This window comes from Heterocephalus glaber, unplaced genomic scaffold (genome assembly GCF_053883595.1).
Source record: "Heterocephalus glaber isolate CG9 unplaced genomic scaffold, H.glaber_assembly_v1.0 deba00001442, whole genome shotgun sequence".
Classification (NCBI taxonomy): Eukaryota; Metazoa; Chordata; class Mammalia; order Rodentia; family Bathyergidae; genus Heterocephalus; species Heterocephalus glaber.
In genome coordinates, this window is record NW_028258296.1 from 36623504 (window position 1) to 36651355 (window position 27852).

Consider the following 27852-nt stretch of genomic DNA (forward strand, 5'->3'; position numbering starts at 1 on the left):
CACTTAAAAAAAATATATAGTTTTTTAATGTGAGGTAGGGTCTCTCTGAGTCTCTAAATTGCCAAGGCTGGGTTCTAACTTGCACTCTTCCTGCCTCAGCCTCCCAGAGGGCTAAGATGACAGGAATGCATGCACCACCATTCCTAGGCCCCCAGAAGTTTAAAAACTTTTAATTTTGAGATAGGGTCTCTCTAAATTGCCCAGATTGGCTTCAAACTCATAATCCTCCTTTCTCAGCCTTTGAATAGCTAGGATTACAAGCATGTGTCACTATGACCAGCATTTTATTTATTTTTATTTGTCACATAATAATTGCAGCTATTTATGGGGTATAGTGTGATAATTCAGTGTGCACATAGACACATAGTGATCAGATCGCATTTCCATCTCCTTAAACACTTATCATTTTGTGTATGTGTGTGTGTGTGTGTGTGTGTGTGTGTGTGTTTGTGTTGGGGAGCTTTACATTTCTTTCTTCGAATTCTTTACAATGAACTGTCATAAACTGTAGTTTTCTGACCTTCCTTCACCCTCCTTTTCTCCCTTTCTAACTTCTAGTGACCACAGTTATACACTATACTTACATGCAATCATCGTTTTAGCTTCCAAAATGAGCAAAAACATGTCACGTTCATTTATATGTGCTTGGCTTATTTCACGTAACATGTGCTCCAATCCCATTCACACTGCCACAATGACAGAAACTCATTCTTTTTTGTCAATGGATGGATATTTCATTACGCATATGAACTGCAGTTAATTTATTTTTATTTCTATTGATGGACTCAGGTTGATTCTATATCTTGGCTACTGTGGAAAACACCGTGAGTGAACATATCTCTTTGACAAACTGATTTTAATTCCTTTGGGTATGCTCTGTAGTGGGATTACTGGATCATGTGGTAATTTTTAGGGGGAGTGGGTTGAGACAGGGAATTATCATGCAGTCCAGGGTGGTCTTGAACTTGTGATCCTTTTGTCCCACCTCCCATTTGCTAGGATTACAGGCATGTGCCCCCCTTCTGACTATGTTCTTTGAGGACCCTCCATACTGTTCTTTATAATGCAATATTAACCTACATTGATATCAACAGTACATAAGAGTTCCCCTTTCCCCATGTCCTAGCTGGCATTTGTGATTTTTCTTTTTGATAATAGCCATTCGAATGTAGCAATGTGATATTGCACTGTGGTTTTGATTTCCATTTCCCTGATTAGGGACGTTAAGCATTTTTTCATTTATTTGGTGGCTATTTGTATATTCCTTTTCAAGATACATCTATTTGGATAATTTGCTCATTTTTTAATTGGAGGTTTTTCTTTTGTTGTTTGTTTGAGTTCTTCTATATCTTGGATATTAATCTGTTAAATGAATAGTCGGTGAACATTTTCTCCCATACTGGAGGTTTCATCTCTTCACTTTGTTTATTGTTTCCTTTGCTCTGCAGAAGCTTCTTACTTTGCTATAATCCCAAATTTTGCTTTTGTTGCCTGTCTTTAGTGGTCTTATCCAAAAAAATTACTACCTATATCAAATGTTTCTCCTGTGTTTTCTTCCAGTATTTCACGGCCTTAGGCTTTTGATCAATTTTTAGTTGATTTTTGTATGTGTTGAGAGAGCTAGGTGTCCAATTTTATTCTTCTGCATATAGACACTCAATTTCCCCAGTACCATCTATTGAAAAGACAATGTATGTTTTGGGCACCTTTGGTGAAGATCAAAGAAGCCATAAATGCTGTTCTGACTCTTGCTTTTTCTTTTCTCTTGCATTGGTCTACACTGTTTTCTGAAGGGAGATGTGAGCAGCCCAGTCCATGGACCCACGGCTGGCACCACTGAGGGGAGCCAGAATCCTCTCCTCCCCTACTGAACACTTTGGTACGGGTTCCCTCTCAGTCTTAGGGGTGGGTTCTGAAGAAAGTCTGTCCGAAGACAAAAATGTCAGCAGAATCCTGACGGGCGAGTAGGAGTTGCTCAGACAAGCGTGGCGTTGGGTGGGAAGGTGCAGCTGGGCAATTGAGCGGAGAGCTTTCTAGGGAGCAAACACACACAGGAGCAAAAGGCCAGCAGGGAGAGAGGAGAAAGTATAATCTGATGCAAAGCAAGCAGTGAGAAGAAAGGGGAAGTGAGGGTGCCGGGCCGTTGAGGAGCGTTCTCCCTCTGGGCAATGAGAAGCCAGGAAATGGGTGAAAGCGGCAACAAGGAAGACTGGGTTTTCTCATGCCTGCTTTCCTACAGTGGGGTCTAAGGAGGGTCTAAGGAGGGACTCACAACCGTAGGTGGCCCTGCCTGTGCTTTTTATCTCCGTGCTCTTGGGCCTGGCTGTTTGGAGGAACTATGGGAGTGGCCAGGTGGATGTGATCAGAAGGCAGCGGTAGGCCTGGGAAATATGTCTGGTCAGCTGATTCGGAAATATTTTGCTCCTAGAGGGCAGGTATAGGCACGAGGTGGAGGCCTGGTAAGTTGCCAGGGAAAGCACACTGGGTGGTGGCCAAAAGGCTTGGGTTCTCATTCAGGTGGCAACGCTGACTCCTTGGCATGACATTCATGGGGTTCATCGCATGCTACCCCCAAATATGGCACCTCAGCATTTGAGAAAATAGCAGAAGCAGGAAGGTCACTCTCTCCTCTCGCCTGTCTCCCCGAAGCAGGCCATGAAACCTGGGGAGAATTCTGTGCCCTTCTCTGGAAAGGTCAGAGCATCCTCATGTTGGAGGCATCCTCCCTTTGCCAGGAGGAAAGGCATGAAAGACACAAGAATGCCCAGAAGAATCTCAGCAAACAGGCCTTGCCAAGCCCCCCCGTTGTTATCATTGGGTCAAACCCATGTCTAGTCATAGTTCCCCAGAACTGTCTACCCTTCATCAAACCTAAGCTCTGTTACACAGGGCTAGGTACGGTGGTGCACAGCTCTAATCTCAGCACCCTGGAATGCTAAGGCAGGAGGATCAGAAGTGTGAGCCCAGCCTGAGCAACTGAGCAACTCAGCAAAATCCTGTCTCGAAATAAAAAATTAAAAAATGCTGAGCTTGTAGGTCATCCTGAGGGCTTGGGTTTCATCTCCAGAACTGTAAAATGAACAAACGAACAAAATAAAAATACCACAAAGAAAATCACAGGCTTTTCTCTTCTTCTGGGTCTTCATTTCTGAAGGTACCCATGTCAGAACAGGCTTTTAGTCTATCAAACAAATTTATGTGCTCTTTTCTTCTTAATCTGTCTTTGTTGTAGGGCTCTCAGCCATGAATCTAGTGGTGGCTGAGAAAAAATATTTCTTCTTCTACAACATTCTGCCAAGTAACAACCCTTTCCAGCTTGCTGATCTCTTCGCGTCTTCCTGCTACAGAGTAAGGTCCACTTGTTTTAGTAAAACGCCCTCCGACCTGGCCCAGTGACCTGTGTGAAGGCTGTGAGGCTGAAGGGTCCCCTGCCTCCAATCTCTGGGAACTTGCTAGAAATGCAAATTATTGGGGCCCGTTTTAGACCCAGTTCATCAGAAACTCTGGGGTGGGGAGCCCACATATCTTGTTTTAACGAACCCTCTGGGAGATTCTGGCGAATGCTTAAGTCTGATAACTACATACGCAGGGCAAACTTTAATAAAAATATGCTGCACCCAAACGAGCTTTCTTTTCTTAGCTCTGCTAACTGCAGTTCTCAGTTTCGCCGGCAGAGGGCGGTGGCGGACCTGTCTTCGCCTTGGCCAACCGCAGAGCCCAAGTACTGTAGAGGGTAACCGGCAGCCACAGCAAGTTCTGTTTGCAGCAGAAGTAAATTACAAATACGTATAGGAAAAGGGACTTCAAAAGGCTGCGGCATCAAAGTGGCAGTTAAAGAGAAGGCAACTTTCGGAGTCGCGGCTGCAGCACCGGCTGCATCAGCATCGCCAATTGCGAGGGCATTTAGAGCCGAAGCATTTCTTTGCCGCGTTTCTTTGAGCCCCTTGGCTTTGATACGCCGAGCCTTCGACTTTGCTTTGTTCTTGTTTTCTCACACGTCAGGCTTTATCGTCCACAAGCTTCTCCGCCCTCAGTGTTCTTTGGGGGCTTCTCTGCCCACTTCCCCCTGGGGTCCCGCAGCCATGGCCCCCGACCTCCTTTTGATCTCTTGGGTTGCATTTGTGTCTCGCCTCTTTCTCGGGTCGTCTGGCTCTCCGAGTACCTCCCGGCCGAACAGTTCCTGCACAGAGGGGGTTCGCAGGTCGGGCCAGCCCTCCACAAGGCCTTCAGTACTGGGGCAGGTGGGGCTCCAGAAAGGAAACCTCCCTGTCCTTTCTCTCTCTTCCTGCACTACATATCCGTCCTTTATGCGGAGTCACACCCACAGCAGGGGGCCAGGGCATGGGGTGGGGCGCAGGAAGACTTGGAATTTTGCCTTTGTCTTAGCTCCTCAAAAGAGAAATAGGTAAGCCTTCGGAAGAATTAACGTGCCCGGTGCCTTTTGACGCGCTCCCGCTGTTTAGAAACCTCTCTACCTGCACGTTCTGTAAATTTCATTCTAACACCACTTTGTGGTGGCCTAGACCAGGAATCCCGGCGCTTCCGAGGCTGAGACAGCAGGATCTCCGTGAGCCGGAGGCTGGGGTTGGGCTGCACGGTGAGTTCAAGGCCGGCCTGCACTGCCGAGTGTGATTCTGCCTCAAAAAAAAAAAAAAAGTCAAAAAATATAACCAAAAATGTTGAGGCTTCATTTGCTTTTAAATGTTGAGAACATTTCCTACTCTTGAGGGGGTGTTTGAGAGCTATGTGTGCTAGGAAACAAATGCCTACCTACAGAGGAGACGTAGTTTTATAATTTTAAGAATAGGCAGGGCCAGGGATTTAGCTCAGTGGTTTCACCGCCTGCTGCGCAAGCGCAAGGACCCGAGTTCGATCTCTGGTACAAAAAAAAAAAAAAAAAAAGAAGAGGCAGGGAGTACTTTCTCAGGTTGCGCTTCGACAGGCATCTGTCTCTTCACCACAGCTACTCAGATTGCTGACTGGTGAGTGGAGGAAGGGTGGACAGCAAAAGTGAAGCCATTTAAAGCCTGGCTTTGTGCTGACAGATTCAAGGCAATAAACGCTCAGTGTTTGCTCCTGGGGGCCAGGATGTCTCCCGTGCCTAGTGAATTTACATGATGGTTTGCAACTGCAGAGTTGTTACCGTGACTTTAATCAGTAAAGAAATAACAAGGTACAGGCCGGGGCCGCCGGACAGCCTCCGGATCGCTAGTTGCACTACAATGGGGCTTGTCTTTTTTGCAGTACTGGGGATTGAACTCAGACTTTAGTACATGCTAGGCAAGTGCTCTACCCCTGAGCTACTTCTCCAGACCTCCATCAGATTTTCTTTGTCCATCCTTTGTGAGGATCTAAAATTCTGAAGCTCTGCCATTGTTTCCTGGATAATATAGGGAACCTTGTCTCTCTACCTCCATTTTATTATTATTTCCAAAAATTGAGGATTAAAGGTTAAACGACTTGTCTTCTATTTCATTCCATGCCAAGGAACCTTTCCCATCACATCCCCTGAAGGGAGCCTGACTTGTACTAGGAGCTCAAGAAATATTTGCTAAGAAAATAAACAACTCCAATGCTTGTGCTCTGGCTACTGTACCACCTTCTTTTGTGTCTTGAGGTTTCTCTCAGGGAGACACCTTTCTGGATAGGGGCAGGGCCTCCCCTTCACGGTCCCTGAGAGCTAAACCTCCTCCTGGGGATCAGAGGACTCCGCTGGGGCTCCAAGCCAATGGTCTCTGCTATGCCATCTGTCAAATCTCTGTGCCACCTTGCACTCTCAACTTCTGTCCCTGCCTGTCTCCTCGTGGGATGGATTTCTGGGATCTGTTGGACCCCATTGAATTGGGGAAGACATACAGGAGGGTTGGTTTTATAGTATTCCCAGGGAAGTCAAGGACTTGGTCTCCTGATGTCCAGCAAGTGGACGTGGAGTTCCGGTTGTGCTCATGCACTCTTCCTCATCACGCCCTAACCCGGGGCAAATGCTCTGGCTCTGGGGCCCTAACATACTGGGCTCAAGCACCTGTCCTGAACCACCAATCCAGGACATGAGTCTTGATGAAGGGCAGGAAAGACCCTTTAATCATCCTGGCCACACTGGAAAGGACAGATTAAGAGGTTTAAGATCTGCCTTCCGGGCATCTGGCCCATCCCAGGATTATCTCAGGACTGGAGGACCTGGGAAAGCTGGCATTGCTGGAGCAGTGATCCAGGGAGGTCAGCCTTTGTTCCTGTCAGGGGGAAATTGCTTTTTCTTGGGGGTGGCTTCATCTGAGGGTTATCTGAAGAGCTCTGCTTTTCTTGGAATCTGAGGTGACAGCAGGTTTAGGACAATGATTGGCATCTGCTAGGCATTGCTCCAGGGGGTCTGGAACTAGGTGTTATAAAAACTGGCAGTTGATTGTCCCTGAAAATCGTGATGATGATTATTTTAGTTACTCTTATCTTGATGTCCTCAGTCTTGAGGATGATGAGATCATCTAGATAAATTTAAAGCTATAAAACCTGTATTACTAGTTTTAGACAGATACTTCTTGTGATTAATACAGCCACATGCAAAGCTGAGCAGAGATCTGACCCCCACTAATAGCATAATCGATAAAGGAGACAATCACACAAATGAAGGCGGAGATGCCACACTTCAGCCTGCTTTTAGTTACTCAGCAGACATCTGTGGGTCCAGCCTCCAGGTCCCTTTACAGCACCTCTGTGGATGGTGTGCCTCATTATCATCTTAAATCCCTACCTAAGGTGTGTGGGCTATGAGATAATGAAGCAGAGGCAACTCTAGATTAATTGAGTGACTATGCTACCCATGCATTTTTCCCTCACCATCTGAGGAAAACCCCAGCATTGCTGTAAAGTAAGGGCAGCTGTCACCCTGTCCCAGTGAGTCTGACTGAGAGCTAGGATAACTGCACTGGTGCCTCAGTTTACGAACTTAATTTATTTTACGATTTTTGGGGAGACAGTTGCATTTGTATTTGTGTGGGGAAGACAGCCATGGTTGTGTTTGTCACCTGATGTCGAGTTTGTGAATAGAAGCAAAATTGTGCCAAACACTTTTGTTTGTGAGCAGAATTGTTGGGAAACAGAAGCATTTATGAACCAAGGAATTTTATTTTTCTTCATTCGAACTTTGTCTTAACTTCCTGTTGACCACACAGACATGAAAATTAAACTCACCCCTCAGCGCCGGTGTCCTGGTGCTTTAAGTGACCCCATAGCCCTGGAAGTGTTAGTGTTACTCAGAAAAGCTGGGTGAAGCTTCAGTGGTCAAAGCAGAGCTGGGAAATGCTACTTGGCATGGTAACCCCTAAAATACCTTTGTGGGCCTTTAGTTCTTTGATGGTTAATTTTAGGTGTCAATTTGCCCGGGCTAAGGGATGCCCTTGATGCAGGAAATAGTATCGGAGACGAAATAGGAAATATTATATCTCCCAACCTGTTAGATATCTGATAAACCAAGCTCATGTTTTCTAAAAATTGAAGAATGGATGCTAGGAACAATGGATGTTAAGAGTAGAAAGATATTTACTGAGAGGATAATTCCTGAGAGGCATGAGGGGTCCCAAATGGGTAGCCAGGGACCCCACTCTATAGGGGAGTTTTATGAAGTAAAACTCACATGGGTACAATGTGGGCCATAGCTAGGATCAAGTGGAGTCACTTAGGTTATGGCGGTCCAATTGGGAAGCAAGTCAAGTAACAAGCGTGGATGGAAAAACAAAGACTTCTCCTAGGAAATGGGGGTCCAGAGGTCTCTGGTCACCCACTGAGGTGGCTGATGTCTATTTATATTTCTTTAGGCCCAGTGTTTGTCCTTTGAGGAAGTATGCAGGTCTGGTCATTTTGTCTTTATCTTGAGGCCTGGTGTCCAACAGATGTGTCTCTGGCCACAGCTGTGGTGTGTTTCACCTTTGTCCTGACTCTCTAGAGGACATAGCCCTGTCTGACTGCCTACCCTATTTCTACCCAGCTCAGCTGTCTATAATACCCTGAGAGCTGTCAAACATTATTTCTCTGTGTGCCAGTGAGGGTCTTTCCAGAAGTAATTTGCATTTGAATCAGTAGACCCAGTAAGGAAGATACACCCTCATCAACGTGGGCCTGATAGAATAAATTCACAGGAAGGCCAAATTTTCTCTGCTCAACCTGGACATCCATCTTCTTCTGCTTGTTGGGTTATCAAAGCCAGTTCTTGGGCCTCTTTGCTCCCTTGAAGGTTCTCACTGGTGTCACTCATGTTACTTTTAGAATCTAATTAAATCATGTGTCAAGTGCCCAGGCCTTGGGGTGAAAACACCTAGGTTTGGGGGTTTTAGCTGACTTAGGTTTAGGTCTGTTCTGGGGATCTGGGGTGATGTGCTGTCTGGTTCGTTTCTCCTGCAGCCCAGCCAAGGCCCCAGTGCCTCCTCCTGAATCAGTATTTCAGCCTGGCCTGAAGTCCTTGTCCAGTGGAGTAGGCCAGTGAGAGCTGTGAGCCAGGAGCATAGTGTTACAGCACTGGTTCACTCTCTAGTGTGTTTTCTTTCACTTCATAAGGCTCTAAGACTTGGTTCTAGCAACAGAGTTCTTGCCTCATGCTTTGTATTTAAGCTCTGCTCATGCTCCTGTTCTGGTGACTGAGTCATTTGCCCCTCCTAGGGCCTTTGCCCTGCTCACCACTCACAGAACTTTGATCATCTTCTCTCAACTGCCTCACAATTATCACGAGACCAGAATCTTGCTCCCAAATGCTGGACTTCTGTCTCCTTTTGATGCAAATGCTGCTCTGCCCCTTGGTCCTCCGGGATGATGTTCCAGGTGCTATCTGCTCTGTCTGGCAGCTGGAGTTTGGGATGTTGACCTACTCAGGTGTCTGCTCCTAGCAAAGAGATGTGTGTGCCACCAGGTCCCACTGTCCTAGGTTTGGCATGGTATACCAGTGTCACCTCCTCTGACCTGCTTCACATACCTCTAGAAAGACTTTTCTAAGGACAAGTGTTTGTTCCTGTGGTCATTCAGTGTAATACCCTTCAAATGCTCCTCATTGCCTCTGGTGCAAAGTTCAGATTCCCAGGTGTAGTGTCTTTCACCAGACTGTAGGATGGGACAGCATCTGTAGTGATTAAAAGCCCAGATGCTGGAGTCAGATGCCTGCATTTAAACACCGGCTCTGGCACATATTGACTATGTGACCTCCCTTTCTGGGCCTCAGTTTCTTTATCTGTAAAATGGCAGTATTTACTTTCACAGTTATCATGAGGATTAAACAAATTAACATAACAAAATCATTTAGAACGTATTTGGGACATAGTGGGCATGATTGAAGTGTTCACTAATATTACTTTTTCACGACAGTCTCTATTCTTACCTTTTTACCATATAGTCCATCCAGATCGCACCACTAGGACCCCTACCCCCTGCAACACAACCTATTTTAGGATTATATCTGTGCATGTGCTGTTCCCTCTGCATACAAATTTTCCTCTTTCATTGTCCAGGCTAACTTCTGTCTTTCAAATCCTAACAGGGTGTTTCACCTTAGGAGGAGACTTCCATTGCCTCCCATGTGATTTTGATGAGTCTACTGTAACACACCAGTGACATCTACCATCACCCTGCCCTTTAGTCGTGATTTACCTAGGACTCCATCTGCAGTGTGGCGAGCATCTTCAGAGGAAGGGGTGCTTCCCATTGTTTGAATCTCTGGAGCATAGGACATGCAGTGAACAGATGCCATCAACTGTGATTATTTCTTTGGTTTTTACAAGTTTGACTCTCCTGTAGTGTGAGCCTAGAGTGGTTCAAGCCAGGAGCCGCTGTGACACTGACGGAGGCCCAGTGTGGTGATGGTTCCTTGCTAAGGTTTATCTTCCACAGACTCTGCTAGTCAGGAGCTCCTAAAACATCTTCCTTATTTCCCACAGGATCTGTGATTCCAGTGCTGCCCTTGGTGATTCACGGAGAAGGTTATTTTACCCTGGGGACAGAGTGCCACACAAAGACTTTCCTGCTGCTGAATGTGTGAACAAACACCATCTCAGAGAATCAATAGAAGAAATCTAAGAAGAAATGCCTTGATTGGCAAAGACTTCTGGTGGCCTGTAAGTATCTCTTGTTCTTTAGTTATTAATGGTAATTTATTCAGAGTAGCAAGGAATACAACCTAACGGCCACATTTTCCATATGTTTACAGCCTGTTATGGCCATATAAATAGATGCTGGCTAGTGATTTCTTTTTTTTTTCTTTTTTATGGCTAGTGATTTTTATATGGAGATGTTGACTGATACTTCCGACAAGCCTGTGTAGCAAGGGGAGTGTGTACCTGTACCCTTCTTCCTCTGTCTTGCTGTTTGGAATGAGGTTGTGACAGCTGCAGCTATAAGAGCCATTGTGGAGGTGAAGGCCCTCCATCCACATGTGAAATGGGAAGCTGGAAGGGGACTGAGTTGCCACCTCCCATAGGGCTGGCCCGTAGCAGCCCTGGCCTTCCAACCTCTGGCTTTTGTAAGGCTCTTTTTGATTCGCTGTCTCATGTGATGAAACTTAATCCAACTGATCAGATGTGCTCTTGTCCTAGCAAGACACATGGAAAGCTTCTGGGTGAATCTGGGTTATGTCTCAGAATCAAGCCTCACATCAACTCTCTTGCCTGCTTTGGGATTCTTTACCCACCAGAGGAAATCTTGCCCTGCCTCTACATGCCATCCCACCTCCTGCCCCTGTTCCCATGTAATCACCAGCCTCAGTCCTCAGCTCTTTGGTTTCTCTTGCCCTTCATTTGGACGTGACTTCTGGCTTGGGGACAGGCCCGCTGCCCAGCTGGTGCCACTTTACCAGCAAAGCTCGAGTGTCTTATCCTGGCTCCCTGGTCTGTATCTATCACCCCAGGTACTCCCAACCTTGGCACTGATGAGTAAAGCAGTGGGAGTGAGACTCCCAGAAGGTTCTGCTAATAAATTTCTTCTTCTCTATGAGCCCAGGGGACCTGGACTTCTGACACGAATTTAATATACTCAAAGTTGTTGTGTCCCATCTCTCAGGTAGACACTTGCTGAATTGGATGAGCCTCCAGGGACTTCAAGCCAGCGAGAACCTATTGTTGAAGGTTGGGGGCTGCTGATTTGTGAGAGAAGCAATTTTGCAGCAATGCTAAGGAAGCCATCCGCTGCAGGAAAGCCATAGCCACCTGGCCTTGTCCTCCACACCCCATCAGTGTGACCCCTGGCAGCTCAACCTCGCCCCTGGGATGTTCCCTTCCCCAGTGCTCACCTTAATCACCAGCTTAATTATAGTTTCTTAGAGATGAGTGTGGAGTCCTCTGATGAGATTGGATCCCATCAGGCTGAGAGCTAACCATGTGTGCCCTGCCATCACTGGAGGACAACCCTGGGTACAAAGATTGCAGTTGCCTCAATAGACTTTAGAGAGGGGAATTTGGGGGTGAGTAATCTGCCTTTCTTCAAAATATCCCCACTTCTAGAGTTGTATTTTAATTAACTCTCAATTCCAGCCAAGTATTTGACAGCCCACTTGAGAAGTATAGATTTGCTTGCTCGGCAGAAACTGTGGGGCTCCCTTTTAACCTGATGGTTCTCAGTCTGGGTCCTTGAACAATGGCCAAACAGCACCAGCAAGCCTCTCCTATCTGCTTTCATGAAGGTGGCACAGACTGTTATTGTTTCTATGACGACTGATGCCTTTTTTTTCATTTCCTGTATGATGAGCAGCAGCATGTGGAAGAAATTTGTGAGGGGGCAAACCCGGTGGGTTGCCCAAGCAAATGCACACAGCGATTCCATTGTCTTTGCCAGTCCTGGCCTTTGGTCTCTGTGTTCTGTTCCATTGTTTGCCATGCAAGTCACATAGAAGTAGGAATAATAGCTGCTAGGCTGGAAGAAGAGAGACCCCAGCAATTTGTATGCAATCTCATCTGAACTCTTGGATTTGGGAAGGCAGAATTGCCTCCCCTCACCCTCTGTTTTTTTTTTTTTAAATTGCTGCTCAGCTTCTCGTGCTTAATGAGGCTTTTCAGAAAGGAAAACTAGCAAACAACAAAACATGAGTTCTGCCCTTTAAGCAATTGCTTTCTAAATTCTTTATCAGAACACAGTTGTGTTATGAAGGTGAGTTGAAGAATCTTCTCGTTCATAATTCAGAGTGCCTGCATCAAGCAAGTCTCACTGTAACAGCGGCAGCATTTAACATTCCATTTCATTACCTGAGGAAACCACAGGGAAAATACATTTTCTCAAGATAATAATTATTCAGGTAATTAAATACCTCTGCTCAATGATTCTTGATCTGAGGGCTGAATATCTTCCGAAGGGCCTCTGTGTCGGTGTGGGCGGCAACAAATCTACGAGGCAGCAGCTTTGTCCACAGGCTGAGTAAACACAATGGAGCCTGCAGATCAGTGGTGCTATCTTCAGCTGTGTTTAGTTGCTGCTTCAAATAGTAAAGTGCAAATGTTTTGTCAAAAGTAGATAAATCAGTAGCTGCTTTTGATCATTTTTTTTAACTCAACATGTACAAAACAAACATCTGTCTGAATAGGGGTAGAACCTTCCCCTCTCACTCCCTCTCTCTTCCTCTCTCTCTCTCTCTGGTGGCACTGGGGATCAAACCTAGAGCCTTCACACATGCTGGATGAGAGCTCTAATGGTAGGTCCCTGCCATTTTTATTTGTATGTATGTATGATTGATTGACTTATGTACTTAGTGGTACTGGGGTTCAAAGCCAGGGGTACTCCCCTTTTTAGTTTTATTTTTTAGGGACAGGGTTTCCTTAAGATGCAGAACCCCCAAATTCAAAGACCCAATTCAAAAATGGGCATCTGAAATGAACAGACATTTCTCAGACAAAGAAGTAAAAGCAGCAAACAAATATATGAAAAAATGTTCAGCATCACTGGTCATTCGAGAGATGCAGATGAAAACAACACTGAGATTTCACCTCACCCCAGAAAGAATGGCTGCTATCAAGAAATCAACAAATAACAAATGCTGGCGGGGGTGTGGGGGAAAAAGGAACCCTTCTCCATTGTTGGTGGGAGTGTAGACTGGTGCAACCACTGTGGAAATCAGTATGGAGATACCTCAAAGAACTAGGACTAGAGGTCCCATTTGACTCCGCTATTCCCCTACTTGGTATCTTCCCCAAAGAATTAAAAGAATCATACCACAGTGATATATGTGCACCCATGTTCATAGCGGCACAGTTTGTAATAGCTAAAGCTTGGAAGCAGCCCAAGTGCCCATCGACTGGAAACTGGGTAAAGAAGATGTGTTTTTTTTTATAAAATGGAGAACTACTCAGCCATAAAGAACTAGAAACTAGTGACATTTATAGCTAAATGGATGCATATTGAGGCCATACTCTTAAGCGAAATAAATAGGACACACATGTGTAAATGCCAAATAGTTTCTCTAGTGTGAAAAACTGATAGTGTAAACAAGGGTTAAAATGATTAAAATGAATAATTGATAATTTGAAATAGGAAAAAAAGGTCCAAAGACAAAAGGGTGAAGGGAGGTGAAGGGGAAAGGAAAAGAGGGAAAGGAAAAACTATGAGAGAAGAAAAAAAATGGAAATGAAGTCTATGTAAATAGGTAAGGGTGGAGGGGGTGAAGGGTGCACAGGTAATGGGGAAAAAACAAGAACCAAGATATATCATGTACAGGTACAAACACCCAATGACAAATGTAAATGAAATGTATACCTAAAATGCACCAATAAAAGAACTTAAGAAAAAAAAAAGGTGCCTAGGTGGGATTTGAATTTATGATCCTGCTGCCTCAGCCTCCCAAAGTGCTGGATTATGGGTGCATGGCACTGTGCCTGACTTCTTTTTTTATTTTTATTTGAGACAGTCTTGTTAAATTTCCCAGGCTGTACTCAAATTTGTGATCCTCCTGCCTCAGCCTCCTGAGTAGCTAGAATTACAGACACCCAGCTCAACGTTTTAAAATGTTAGGTGAGGTTTCTTCTAGGCAAAAGTTTTTGGGAAGTGCTCTATATAGTTTATTCAACTGCTAGAGAAGTTCCAAGAATACTTTTTGGGGGGCAGTATCAGGCATTTTAAGAGATGTTAGGGACTGCAGAAACTTCTTGGTAGCAATTACAGAGATCATTCAATACAGAGAGAGATGTGGGTATAGAAAGATTAAGCCTCATATTCAGGGTCACATGGCCAGAAAGGGGCAATGTGGGGACCACTTTTGTGCTGAGTTCTTGATCCTTGATAGATGATGTGAAGGTTTGTGTAAGACAGAGAAAACCCAGACCCTGCAGAGTCTTGACTTGGAGGATCTGCCCATGTTCTTCTAAGCTCTGATAGTCCAAGGTTTTGGATCTTACAGCAAGGACCCTGGAACTGTCCAGATGAACTGCTTTGGGAGTGGTTAGTGTGGCACAGGGTACAGAACATGTTCAAGACACACTGAGTATTCAGTGAAGGGAGTTGAGCAACTGAGAAAGCAGTCAGGTCACATTTTGACGTCATCTGCCTTTCTCTCCTGAAGAGAATCATAAAAGAAATCTCTGCCCTATCTTCCCCTAGAGTAGATTCCAAAGGGGCCCTTCCCTAGACCCAGAGGGCAGGAAGAATCTGACAGTCACCATCTGAGCCCACCACCCCACTGTCACCCTTAGATTATACCTTTAGATTATACTTTTTGTCCTACACTCAGACCTTTATCCATGGCTGCAGAAATAGCAGTGTCCTCTCTTTGGGTATCTGGTGTCATATAGAATTTTTATTACATAAATTTGTTGTGCTTTCTTTTTGGTAATCTATCTTTTCATATAGGGGTGTCAGTTGTGAACCTTATGATGGCTGAGGAAAAGATATTACTTTTTCTCTGCTGAAGTAGAAATAATTTTGAAGTGACCTGGGTTAAGCAGTACCTGCACTCGCATGGAGAATTTATGGTTTGGGAAGTCTCCTAGGGGATTCTTTCATTACTGTGCATTGAGCATCTGCTTGGAAGGAGCCTTTGACCCTGCTCCTTTGGAACTTATAATTATATTAGTAGTAGCAAGTATTGTTTGAAGGCTCAGAACTGGAGAAAACCCTCAGTTCCAAGAATGCACATTCTTTGCTCTGCAAAGAATGGCACAAAGCTGCTGTTAAAGACTCAGTGTAAATTATCAAATGGCCTTCCTATATTTACCTATAAAATGAAACTGAAGTCAGAGACCCTTTTTTCAGGTTAGTAGTAGTGAATAGCATCCAATGACTTAAAACCACTTTGCCCAATAGATGATAGTATTCAAATTTAAGAGCCTTATGTTTGTGAAGCAAGCTTGATCTAAATGATATAATAAGTAAGATAGTTTAAAACAATCAACTGCATCTGTGAATGGTGGTGCACATCTGTAATCCCAGTACTCAGGAAGCTTAGGCAGGAGAATCACAAGTTTGAGGACAGCCTGGGCCACCTAGAGAGTTCAAGCAAGCCTGGACTATATTGCACGACCCTGTCTCAAACCAAAACAAAACAACCTCCACTTTCGTTGGCTTTTTAAAATACAAAGTCGTTCTATTAATATTAAATTTGTTACTCATAAACATTAATATAAAATTATTGTTAGTTCATCTAGGGAATTGCTAAAACCTCTAGTTCACCCAATTTGCCCCTTGTTTTTTCCTTTAGCTGGCAAACTTTTGCAATGAGTAGTACATAATCACTACTTCCAATTTAAATTTAATGTGCCTTTATTAGTTTATGCATATATAATTACTCTTAGAATACACATCAGAGATATTTACATATTTTACTTTCCTGACCAAATATTGTAACCCCATTATAAATCCTCACCTTGGGCCAGGGATTTAGCTCAGTGGTTCAGGTGCCTGCCTCACAAGCGCAAGGTCCCGAGTTTGATCCCTGGTACCAAAAAAACAAAAAAACCCCAAAATCCTCACCTAAAGAAATACTGAGATCTCTTGGAGAGGTATGGTACAAGTATCCTTTGTTTGGCAGTATTGGGATTTGAACCTAGGATCTTGTGGATGCTAGACAGGTGCTCTACCACTCACCTACATCATCAGCCTGTTTTTATTTTTTATTTTTGAGATGGAGCCTTGCTAATCTTCCCAGGTTGGGCTTGAATTAGTGATCCTTCTCTCTCAGCTTCCTGAGTCGCTGGGATTCCAGGCATGCACCGCTGTGATGGGCACAAAACAGACTTTTCTGGTTTGCTAGTTTATGACTACAAGTTCCATTTTCAATTCTGTCTGAAAGACCTCAGGTCTCATCTTCCTTCTTCAGCCCATTTCCAATCCAGTGAAAGCCCTTGGGGGAACTTAAGTTGCATTCATGTATTAAAGAAAGCCTCTGCTTTTAGTGTGTGAAAGAAATAAGGTGTAGTGATCCAATTCTAAGTCTTCTTTCTTCCTGCATGCAATTCAGTCCTTATAAAAAAACAAAGTCTTACTTTTATTAGGCAAATTCTGTATGTCACTCCCATTCCATTGCAAGCATGCAAGCACCTGTTCTGAAAGCTCTCCTCCTGTGACTGTCATGAAATTTATTGGATTTTTCCATCCTCATCTCTGTCACTACATGTTCTCTGTCATTGCATTCTCTTCTCTACACACCTTTGGGAACTCAGCAGCTTCCATGATGTTAATTATCATCTTTGGCTGCAACTCCCAAATATTTATATACACCCCTGCCACATCTTCCCTCTACCCTCTACAGTGAACTACATGGTAGATCTTTCAACTATGTGGCTACTCCGTCATTGTCTACTTTTTGAGAGGTTTTAAGCAAAAATTTTCAATTAATTAATTGTCTGATTTATTTATCCCTTACCAGCTCTCTATTAAAAATGATCATTTCCAGCATTGAGGTGCATATGATTAAAATCATTCTTCTTAATCTCCTCTCTATATCTGATCTATTGCTGTTAGATAAGACAATGCTAATTGATATAAAAGTAGATAAGAACATGGATAATAGCTCATGACAGCACTACCTTTCCTAATTACATGAAGTCCTGAACAAGTGTTCCTGGTCAGTGGGCAGCTCTTCTTTGAATGAGAGCTCCTTCTATTGTTTGGCTCTACCAGCTCATTGATTCTACAATTGCTATAGAAAAAGATGAGGAGTGGGAGGATCTTGGGTCAGACCTACAAGTGGTTCCCTGATTCTTAGTCTTATGTGGTGAGAACTCAGACAACTTGACCAATGCAATTGCAAAGGTGCCCAGGAAATGTCGTTTACCTGTGTGTCCTAGAAGAAGAGCAAATGCAGAGGTGACTAGTCTCTGCCAATTGCCAAATTTTGCTGATTTTTCTTTTATTGTTTTCTCACATCTATATCTTTTCTCTGTTTCCACTGCTACTGACCTAGTACAAACCATTTTTGTTGGTTATTTGTTTCTTGTCTTCCTATTTCCAGTCTTTCCTTCTCTAATAGATTTTGACCTTATAACCAAAATACACTTTCTACATCAATCAGTGAGTCCACACTGCATGGTGTTCAGAGCCCTCCAAAGTCATACTGGAGGCCATAATGTTCAGTGAAATAAATCTGATATACAATTTTAAATATTGCATAGTTACTGTAATATGAGAAATCCAAAATATAAATTCTGAGAAAAATAAAAGATAGATAATAGAAAGTACGGAGATAGATCCTTTGAAAATAGGAAGAGAACCAAGAGATGTTGGGAGGGAGAAAGAGGGGAGGAGTTGAAAAAATAATGAGGATGTCTTATGTACATGTACCAACTTGCCATGAGGAGGGTAATCATTATGTGCTGCAAACATATACTAATAAAAAACTAAAAACCCACAAAGTCCATTCTTGTACTTCTTTCTGCAGGTACCACTTTCTGATCTACTTAAAGGGTCTAATCTTCAGGTTGTTTCTCACTTAGTTTCCTCCATCCAGAGTGGGAAGTCTGACTTAGGAGGTAGAGTGTGTCCAAATTACGATTTTGCCACTAAAAGTTGTGTAAATTCACCATACTTATTTTCTTTTGAAAAGAAAAAAAAATTAATATATAAAACCTATCAGTTGCAAGTTTTGAAGTCTAAATAAATTAGTGTAAATGATGCCCTGAGTTGATGGCTCCCATAATCTGTACTCAGTAAATGAGTGGCCGTGATTACTAAGAATGTCCTCCTTTATCTGTAACTGCTCAACACCCTCCCTTTCATCTAGGGTGTACTAAAGCATCTCTAAGATTCTGGAGCCTGCTCAGCTTATTCTAGCTCAGTGATTTCTTACTGTTCTGAACTGCTGAATCTGCTTATGTGGCAATTAATTTTGTAATGATTTATGATATTTTTGTGTGCATGGAACTTTTAATCATATCTTTGGTTAGAATTAACTTTCCTGCACTATTTCCACTGCTTGCCTGTGAGATTTGGAAATGTGACTGGTTTATGTATACTTCAATCTCCAATCCCTTTAACGGTGATTGATAGTTTCCTGCAATTAGAGCTGTTTGATTTAATAAATACATTTCTAGTGTTTACTGTTGTAGTCCTAGCCAGGGTTGAAGGAATTCTGCTTGGGACATGTACCTATTTATTTGGTGGGCTTTACAGTACCAGTTAAAAGGTATTGCTACTCATAATCCAAGCTCATGGTCATGAAGAAATTGATGAAAGTGTGAATCTTGAGCCTGTTGGTATCCTAGCCCCCCACCAGGACCATTTGAACACTCCACATTACTAATAATTTTCTTGTAGGGGAGTGTGAGCTCCCCATGAACAGTTAATTAGGGGAAGCAGGTTCATTATTGCAAAGTGGTTGAGTTTAGAACAAGCTAAATAAGAAGATTAAAATCATTTCAGAAGAAACATTTCATGGGATATTAATACATTGGCTGTAAATAATGAAAGATAATGAGAGCGTTAAATTCTAGCAACAATGTGTTAACTGCGAGAGAACTAATTTATAAATAAATGCATGTTTTGCTTTTCTCTGAGATAGATTTTAATTTTCTGAAAAGAAAGCTGAGAATGACCACCAAGGAGACACTTTTGGTAAGATGTGAATGTAGTTCTTAACAGTGGGTAGTCTTGGGCTCCTTGCAGTGTTTGGCTTGGACACCCCCTACTACCAGGGATGGGGGATTGAGCTCAAGACCTTGCGATTGTAAGGCAGGTGCAGGGCCACTGAGCTAAATCCCTGGCTCGGGCTTGGATTCTTGACCAGTGAAAAATAAATCTGGAAGAGGACAAAGAGATGTCATAACATTCCCTTAATAAAGATAAAACATTTCAGTGCATGCTTTCTGACAGTATAATATTGTCATGTCCAAGAATGGATTCCAAGTGCAAACCATTTTTCTCTCTGGGTATAGGGTAGAGGAGGCATTAATGGTGGGAGATTGTAGGGTCTAGCTTACTGTTTCTATGACAAGGTGGAAGTAAGAGTAGGACACACATCTCAGGAACAGGAGCTGGGAGGGAGGCAAATGTGGCACCAGAGTCTTTTCCTTGCTTTTAATTTTCTTTTGAAATTATCCCACTGTCAATCAAGGCAAGTGGAAGGAAGTAGGGAGCCAGAAGTGCAAATGGAGAGAGATGAAAAAAATCACTATTGCTCTCTGTGGCTGGGCTTTGAAAATACTTTATAACAAAAGACTGACCTCTGGAAAATGTCTAAAGAACAGTGTTTGTGAAATCATGTGTTGATGGTTAAGGGAAAGTATGAGCTTTCTTTGTCATTTACCCATTTCTTTTTTAATTGACTATAAATTTTAGTTAAGCTAATATCTCTTAACTTAGTCCATATTGGCTGTCTTTTTAAACAGCCCATAACACTTGCTTTAATTTAATGAAAAGAGACCTTGAATCATGAAGGTAGATTAGCGATTTTCTAGGGTAACAAATTAGTAGCTCAACCAAGAATAGAATACAGTTATTTGCTTTAACCACTGTATGTTCTTTGTTACCTGTGAAAACCTTATTATGTTGCTAGGATACGCTGTAGTCACTGTTCAAGTGCATTGTTCTATGTACAACAAAGACTCTTGGTTTGATTCATTGCATTGGGGCCTTAATAATCATATTATTTCTTTCTCCAATTCACAACATTGTATAATTCAACCTGGATATTTTAGTCAATTTGGTACAAATTAGAAAAATCCTGTAGGTGACAGAATTGTTTACTGCAGGACCCTGTTCAGTGATTACAAATCTTGTTTTATGAAAACCTGAAAAGACTAAAGCAATTATCTTAAGTTTATAGAAGACCTTACATTTCTCTCATTTTTCTTTATTGTATGGTAAATTAAGAATTATTATTTGAGTGTCAAATTATATCTTTAAAATTATACATGCCTTGGTATACATGGATACACAGAAATTTAGTAGGGTCTTTCTTTAAAGACTTAGATATTAACTTTAAACTACTTTTTCAAATTTTCAACACTCAGGCAACACTGATTCATAAAAGAACACTTTCAAAACCAAAAACATCATAACTTTTTTCTTGGAAAGAAATTCTAACAGCTCTACTCTGTAATCAGATTTTACTGAAGTAAAATGCAGCTTAGTTTATGATATTTTCCAAAAAATAATTGTTTCTATTTTTTATCTGCCCATTTAAGTAAGGAACAATAGTTAGATTATTTTTCCTTCCTGTGCAGCATAAGGATAGAATGTTCCAAGCTTCTATAAGTATTAGTATCATTTACAATCCAAAATGTGAAAAATTAAACATAATTAACCCAGAGTAACAGTTTGCTTCATAGCATTTTGAAATTGACATGTCATAGACAGTTGTACTACTTCTTAGTTTGGTAACATTAATAAACAAGTGCTTGTAATTTAAGAGTAATTATGAATTCATCCGTGTGTGATTTTCTAACGAAGTCAAATAAAGAAATCAGCAGTTGGGAGGCATTTTTATATTCTTAATTAGGAAACCAGCAGCAAGCTTAACAGTCTTAATTTTCACTGAAGTCTTCCCATAGTATTGCTCTTATGTAATGATATTATAAAGTCATAGCATTTGGAGAATGCTGACTTTGACAGCACAGGACTTGAAGCTATGAAATCCTTTTTTCTGCCACTTTCAGAAGTGACACTATTAATCATGTATATATTTCTACTTGGCAGAAGTAAACTTTTTTGAGATCCTCAGAAAAAAAGTGCTATAGAAATCTCTATAGGACACTCCATTCTCGCAAGGACTTTATGAGAAAGACATGTGACAAGTATCACTGGACTCAGCTTACCTCTAGAGGCATTTGACTTCATAACTGACTCACCCTAAACCACAGTGTAACATGAAAAAAGAATGTAGGTTTGACACTCAGCATCATCTAAAGACAACTAGATTAGCCACTTGATTAAACAAAGCTGAGTTTATTGCTTAGTGAAATAGGGAGAACATTCTCTTGACAATGAGTAGGGTCTTGGAAGAGATAATTTAAGGTCAGAAATTTGTAAGGTTTAGTAGTCTAGTTGAAAGTAGGTGGAATTTTGATGTGGGGATTAGATCAGGACCAGGAAAAGTTCAAGTTATAATTCTTTAGGATTTGTGCATCAAGGATTTGTACTCTTATCTTCCTTGTCAATAATTTTCTGGAACAAACAGTAGGAGCACAAAGATGTAATATCTTTTGTTTTTATCCTGATAATTCAGCCATGGAAGTGCAGCCCCATGGTACCCTAATCAGACCACCCATCTGTCCACTCGCCCACCTGTCTGTCCGTGCATTTATCCATTCTCCCATTCAACAAACATTCCTTACTATTTACTATTTGTTAAGATGCATGCTGAATACTAGGCATACAGAGTTTTTACCCTTAATAGGTTCATAGCCTAATAGGAATAAGGAATAAAAAAAAAGGAATAAGGAATACCTTAAGCTATGGTTAGAGTACCAATGGGAAGGAACATAGATATAAAGCAGGAAAAGTGGATGGTTGCCCAATTGTAAAGGGCCTTAAATGCATTGCTCAGAAGGGATTTTCAACTGTCCTTTAGCATCACCTGGAGATCTGGAGGAGTGGGAGAGGAAGGGAAGAAGGAAGCAAGAATGAGACAGGGAGAGGGAGAGGGAGAGAGAGAGAATAAATGAGAATGAATGAGAGCAAATACGATGGATCTGATCAAACCAGCAAACTAGTTGATGTCAGAATTTCTGGTAAAAGATCTGTGCATTAACTTCCTAATAATTCTACTGTGCATAGGCTTTAAGGGACTATCTAGATAAAAACCGTAAAACATGGTTTTAGATGAAGACAACAACAGATTTTTTTTTTCAGTACTGTGGATTGAACCCAGGGCCTTATACATGCTAACAAAATACTCTACCACTGAACTACATCTCTAGTCCTTTCAAAATTTTATTCTGAGACATGGTTTCACTAAGTCACCTAGTCTAGTCTCATACTTGGTATTCTCCTGTCTCAGCACCCAGAGTAGCTGATATTATATATGTGTGGCGCCATACCTGGAATAAGCACAGATTTTTAAAGTTTATACTTTAAAAATGATGGAGGATTGGAGTGACTAGAGACAGACACCATTTAAAAATTTCTTTCAGTATGTGAGGTGGTGGTATGAATAGAGGTAGAGTCAGTGACTCTGCAGAAGCAGGGAGATTCAAGAGATATTTTGAAGTTATTTTTAGTGCTCCTTTGATTACTTACATTAGCTTTTCACTTTCCTCATGCCATCTAGCAAGGAAATATAGCAAGTACTCAAAAATGCCTGTGCTCAATTAAATGTTGAAGTTTTATTTGGTATTCACTATATGAAGAAAAACATAATAGAAAAAGCATAAAAAAACCAGGCTCACATAATGTGATGTGGTTTGTGGAAAGAGTAGGATATGGGAGTCAAGGCAACTATGTTTGGGGCTTCACTTTGCATTTGATGATATATATCTTAGTCACTTTCCTATTTTTGGGAAAAAATACCTGATACACACAGTTTAAAGGAGGAGAGGTTTATTTTTTTCAAGGTTTCATTCCATGATTGGCTGATTCCATGCAGAAGTAGCATGGTGGAAGGGCATGATGATGGAAAATTGCTCATGCATAAAGGCCAGGAAGTAGAGAGAGGAGGTGCCAGGAATATAAATATAGCTTTCCAGGTCATGCCCCCAGTGACCTACCCCTTCTGACCAGGAATCACCTTTGAACACGAGACTTCTGGAGGACATTTTAGATTTAAAATATAACATTCCACCTGGGGCCCCAAAAAGGTTCATGTTCATTTCATAATGCAAAATGCATTTAGTCAAACTCTATGAGTCACCAAAATCTTAATAGTTCTAGAGTTGCTCAAAAGTCCAAATCCAAAGTCTCCTCTGAGACTCAAGTCAAACTCTTCATTGTGAGACCCTGTAAAAAATCAAAAAGAAAGTTGAATACTTCTAACATACAGTGGCACAGGAAAAACATTTCAACTAAGAGGAAGGTATAGGGGGGATAGAAAGGAATAGAACCAAAGCAAGACTGTAACCCAGCATGGAAAGCATTAAATCCTGTAGCTCTCTGTCTAGTACCTGAGACAGGTTGTAGTGAGAGGTGAGATCCAAAGAGCTTGGGTGTCCCCACTCCTATGTCATTGCTGGTTGCAGCCTTCATGGTCTCTCTCATGGGGTGACTGTGCTTACTGCTTGTATCTTCACTCAACAGATGTTCCATGTTCCTGGCATCTCTAACTTCTTGTGGCTTCTACTGCACTTTCCAGTTTACTCTGACAGTTCCACACAAGTTCCTCTCTGGTGCGCACTGCTTGGCCTCTCAGGCTGCCTTCTGAGATCTAGGTGAAAGCCTCTGTAAGCCCATAACTCTTACATTCTGCATGCTTGTAAAGCCAACTCCACATGGATAATGCCAAGATCTTCAGGCAGCTCAAGAAATAGCCAGGCCTACTTGGGCCATGACTGCAGAGACCTCTGAGTGTTTGGATAGCTAAGTACTGTGAAATTAATTCCAAGGAACCAATTCCTGAGGTGGCCTTCTCAAGCAGAGAGCATAAGGGCTCTCTTCTTAGTTGAAAGCTTTACAGTATTATAGCCTTGAGACAACAAAGGGTTAGGTCTTGCTGATTCTTCAGATGCTTTCAAACAATCTCTTCTAATTCTTGATACAACATAGTTCACTTCTTTTTAATGCTAATCCTTTCAACAACATGCTTTCTATAGCCCCAGCTTTGCAGGTACTTCCTTTCTGGTGAAATTGAAAACTTTTCACACTGGCATTTTACCCTTTATTTTCACTGTAGATTTTGTTAAAAGAAGCCAACAGCACACATGCCACAGCCTGCATATTGGGCTGCTTTGAAATTTCTGCCATCAGATTAATTAGACCACTGCCCTTAACCTCAGTCTCCCACAAATCTCAGGACATGGGCAAAATGAGGACAAGTTTTCTGCCAGGGTGTAATACACATGGCCTCTAGTATAACTGCCAATGGAGTCCTTGTTCCTAACTGAAACCTCCAGAACTTGGCCTTTACTGTGCACATTTCTGCCAGCATTCTGGTCTTCTTTTGTTAATTTAAATTTTTATTATATTTATTAGTACATTTTGAGCTCTGACCAGAATCTTCCCATCAATTTAGCTTATAGCATTCTAGGACTGCTCTGGCCAACATCTCCAAACCTTTCCAAACTCCTTTTACAAACCAATTCCAAAGTCTTCTAAAGCACATGGTCAGGTTTAGTCACAGCAATAATCCTACTCCTGATACCAATTTCTTCTTACTCACTCTCCTGTTGCAGAGACAAAATACTCAATATCTGCAACTTAAAGGAGAAGAGATTTATTTTGGCTCAAGGTTTGAGTCCATGGTTGGCTGGCTCCAAGGCAGGAATGCTATGGTATAACAGCATGGTAGAGGAAAATTGCTCACTGTATATTGGCTAGGAAGCACAGAGATAAGGGAGGATCCAGAGATGAGAATACAACCTTCCAGGTCATGTCCTCAGCATCCTGCCCCTTTCAACCAGACTTCACCTCTGAATGTAAAATTTTGGGGATACATTTTAAACTGTAACACTTTGCCTGAGCTCATTCATTTCCAGATTGTCCAGTTCTGTCTTGCAGTCCTTCTAGGGATGTTCTAAGGATCAGATAAGATAATTGCTCTTAGAAGATATTATAGGGAAAAGATAAGTTACAAGTTAAACCCAGGGAAGCTCCCTATACCAAATATATAAAGACATTCCTGTAATTGGAATCTTATCATTGCCACTACTTTAGAAATAAGGATATGTCTATTCTGAATAATTGGTTTTGGGGCCCCCATCCCTAGTCTTTGTCCCATATCTCTTGTCCTTAAGATTTTCTATGTTGCTCTCCTCTGAAGTTTTCTCAGTGGAAAGTATGGAAGTCTATCTTTGGGGATGGCATTGTGCTGCAGAGGTTAAGTATCCCTTACCCTGTGTCAGGTATTTGCTAATTGTTTCTTGCATTAAAAAATAGTAGCTAATGTGTAAATTCTATAGCCTTTTGCCATTGTCTAGAGAAATCCATAGTACAATAGTTCCATAAAATAATCTAGCAAATTCCCTATATATTAGTAAAAGAAAGCCATAAAAGTTGGATTTTTTTGGACCCTCAAAACTACCTTGTAGATCATACACTATTATAATGTTCATTCTACAAATGAAGAAACTAAGAGATTTTATTTTTAACCTCTGGTTTATCTCTTGGAACCAAGTTTCCATTCTTTTTTTTTTTTTTTTTTAAGTTTCTGTTCTTGATACCATTTCAAAATCCTTACCATGGCCATTCTTTGTATACTTTTTAAAAAATTAATTTTATTGGTACATTTAAGGTATACAATATAATGACATTCATCATTGGAAATTTGCACCTTTACATAATTCATCTTGGTTCTTCTTTTTTCCCCATTCCCCTGCTCTCCCTTCAACCTCTCCACTCCTCCCTGTTTACACGGACTTTGTTTCCATTTTTCTTTTTCTCATATTTATTCCGTTCCCTTCTTTCTTTTCCCCTACCCCTCCCACTTCCCCTTCCCCTTTGCCCCTTTTCTTCCTATTTCACATTATCTATTATACCTGTTAGTCCTCATTTACACTTTCAGTTTCTCACACTAGAGAAATTATTTGGTATTTACACATGTGTGTGTTATTTATTTCACTTAAGAGTATCACCTCAATGTGCATCTATTTAGCTATAAATGTCTCTAGTTTCTTGTTCTTTATGAATGGGTAATACTCCATTTTATATTAAACCCCACATTTTCTTTATCCAGTCTCCAGTTGATGGGCATTTGGGTTGCTTCCAACTTTTAGCTATCACAAATTGTGCTGCTATGAACATGGGTGCACATATATCACTGTGGTATGATTCTTTTAATTCTTTGGGAAGACTCCCAGCAGGGAAATAGCTGGGTCAAATGGGACTTCCAATCCTAGTTCTTTGAGGTATCTCCATACTGATTTCCACAGTGGTTGCACCAGTCTACACTCCCACCAGCAGTGGAGCAGTGTTCCTCTTTCCCCACAACCAAGCCAGCATTTGTTGTTGGTTGATTTCATGATAACAGCCATTCTTTGTGGAGTGAGGTGGAATCTCAGCCTTGTTTTCATTGCATCTCTCGAATGACCAGTGATGTTGAACAATTTTTCTTATTTTTTTTTGTTTGTTTTGGTTTTTTAAATTTTGTTTCTTTTTTCTTTTTTTTTTTTTGCACTTTATTAAATTCTTTTATTGGTACATTGTAGGTATACAACACAATTAGATTTTTCATTGGGAATTGTACCTTTACATAATGCATCTTATTTCTTATTTTTTCCCCATTCCTAGCCCTACCTTCACCCCCTCCACCCTTCCCTATTTACAAAGACTTTATTTCCATTTTTTCCATTTCTCATCATTTTTCCTTTCCCCTCTTTCCTTTCCCCTGCCCCTCCCACTATCCTTACCCCTTCGGACCTTTTCTTCCTATTTTACATTATTGATTATTCATTCTAATCATTGGCACATTTTTTTTTTTTTTTTTTTTTTTTTTTGGACCGGGGATTGAACTTGGGACCTTGCGCTTGCAAGGCAGGTGCCAGAACCACTGAGCTAAATCCCTGGCCCAATCATTGGCACATTTTAGGTATACAATATAATGACACTCATCATTGGAAATTTGCACCTTAACATAGTCTCTCTTGGTTCTTGTTTTTCACCCTTGCCCAGCCCTCCCTTCAACCCCTCCATTCCTCCCTATTTACAAAGATTTTGTTCCTATTTTTCCATTTTCTCATATTAATCCCATTCCCTTCTATTCTTTCCCCTAGCCCTCCCACTTCCTTCTCCTTTGCCCCTTTTCTTCCTATTTCACATTACCTATTATACATTTTAGTCCTTATTTACACTTTCAGTTTCTCACACCAGAGAAACTATTCGATATTTATAAATGTGTGTCCTATTTATTTCACTTAAGAGTATCACCTCAATGTGCATCCACTTAGCTATAAATGTCACTAATTTCCCCTTTTTTATGGCTGAGTAGTACTCCATTTTATAAAAAACCCACATTTTCTTGATCCAGTCTCCAGTTGATGGGCATTTGGGCTGTTTCCAAATTTTAGCTATCACAAACTGTGCTGCTATGAACACAGGTGCACATATATCACTGTGGTATGATTCTTTTAATTCGTTGGGGAAGATCCCCAGCAGAGGAATAGTGGGGTCAAATGGGACTTCCAGTCCTAGTTCTTTTTTTTTTCCCCCATTAACTTTATTGGTACCTTTTAGGTATAAGATACAGTTACATTCATCATTGGGATCTTGTACCATTACATGAGTCTCTTGACTCTATTTTTTTCCCCTTCCCTTGCCCTCCCTTCACCCCCTCCACCCCTCCCTATTTGCAAAGACTTTGTTTCCATTTTTTTCCTCTTCTCATATTTT

At 41.6% G+C, this 27852-nt stretch overlaps 1 long non-coding RNA gene across 1 annotated transcript in view; it reads left to right on the forward strand.

Annotated features, from left to right (window-relative positions):
• LOC147827694 (uncharacterized) overlaps positions 1–27852 on the forward strand; it is a 97744-nt gene that overhangs the window by 46717 nt on the left and 23175 nt on the right. The window contains exon 2 of the long non-coding RNA XR_015452015.1: positions 9912–10088. This is a non-coding gene — a long non-coding RNA (uncharacterized LOC147827694). The remainder of the gene's footprint in view (positions 1–9911; positions 10089–27852) is intronic.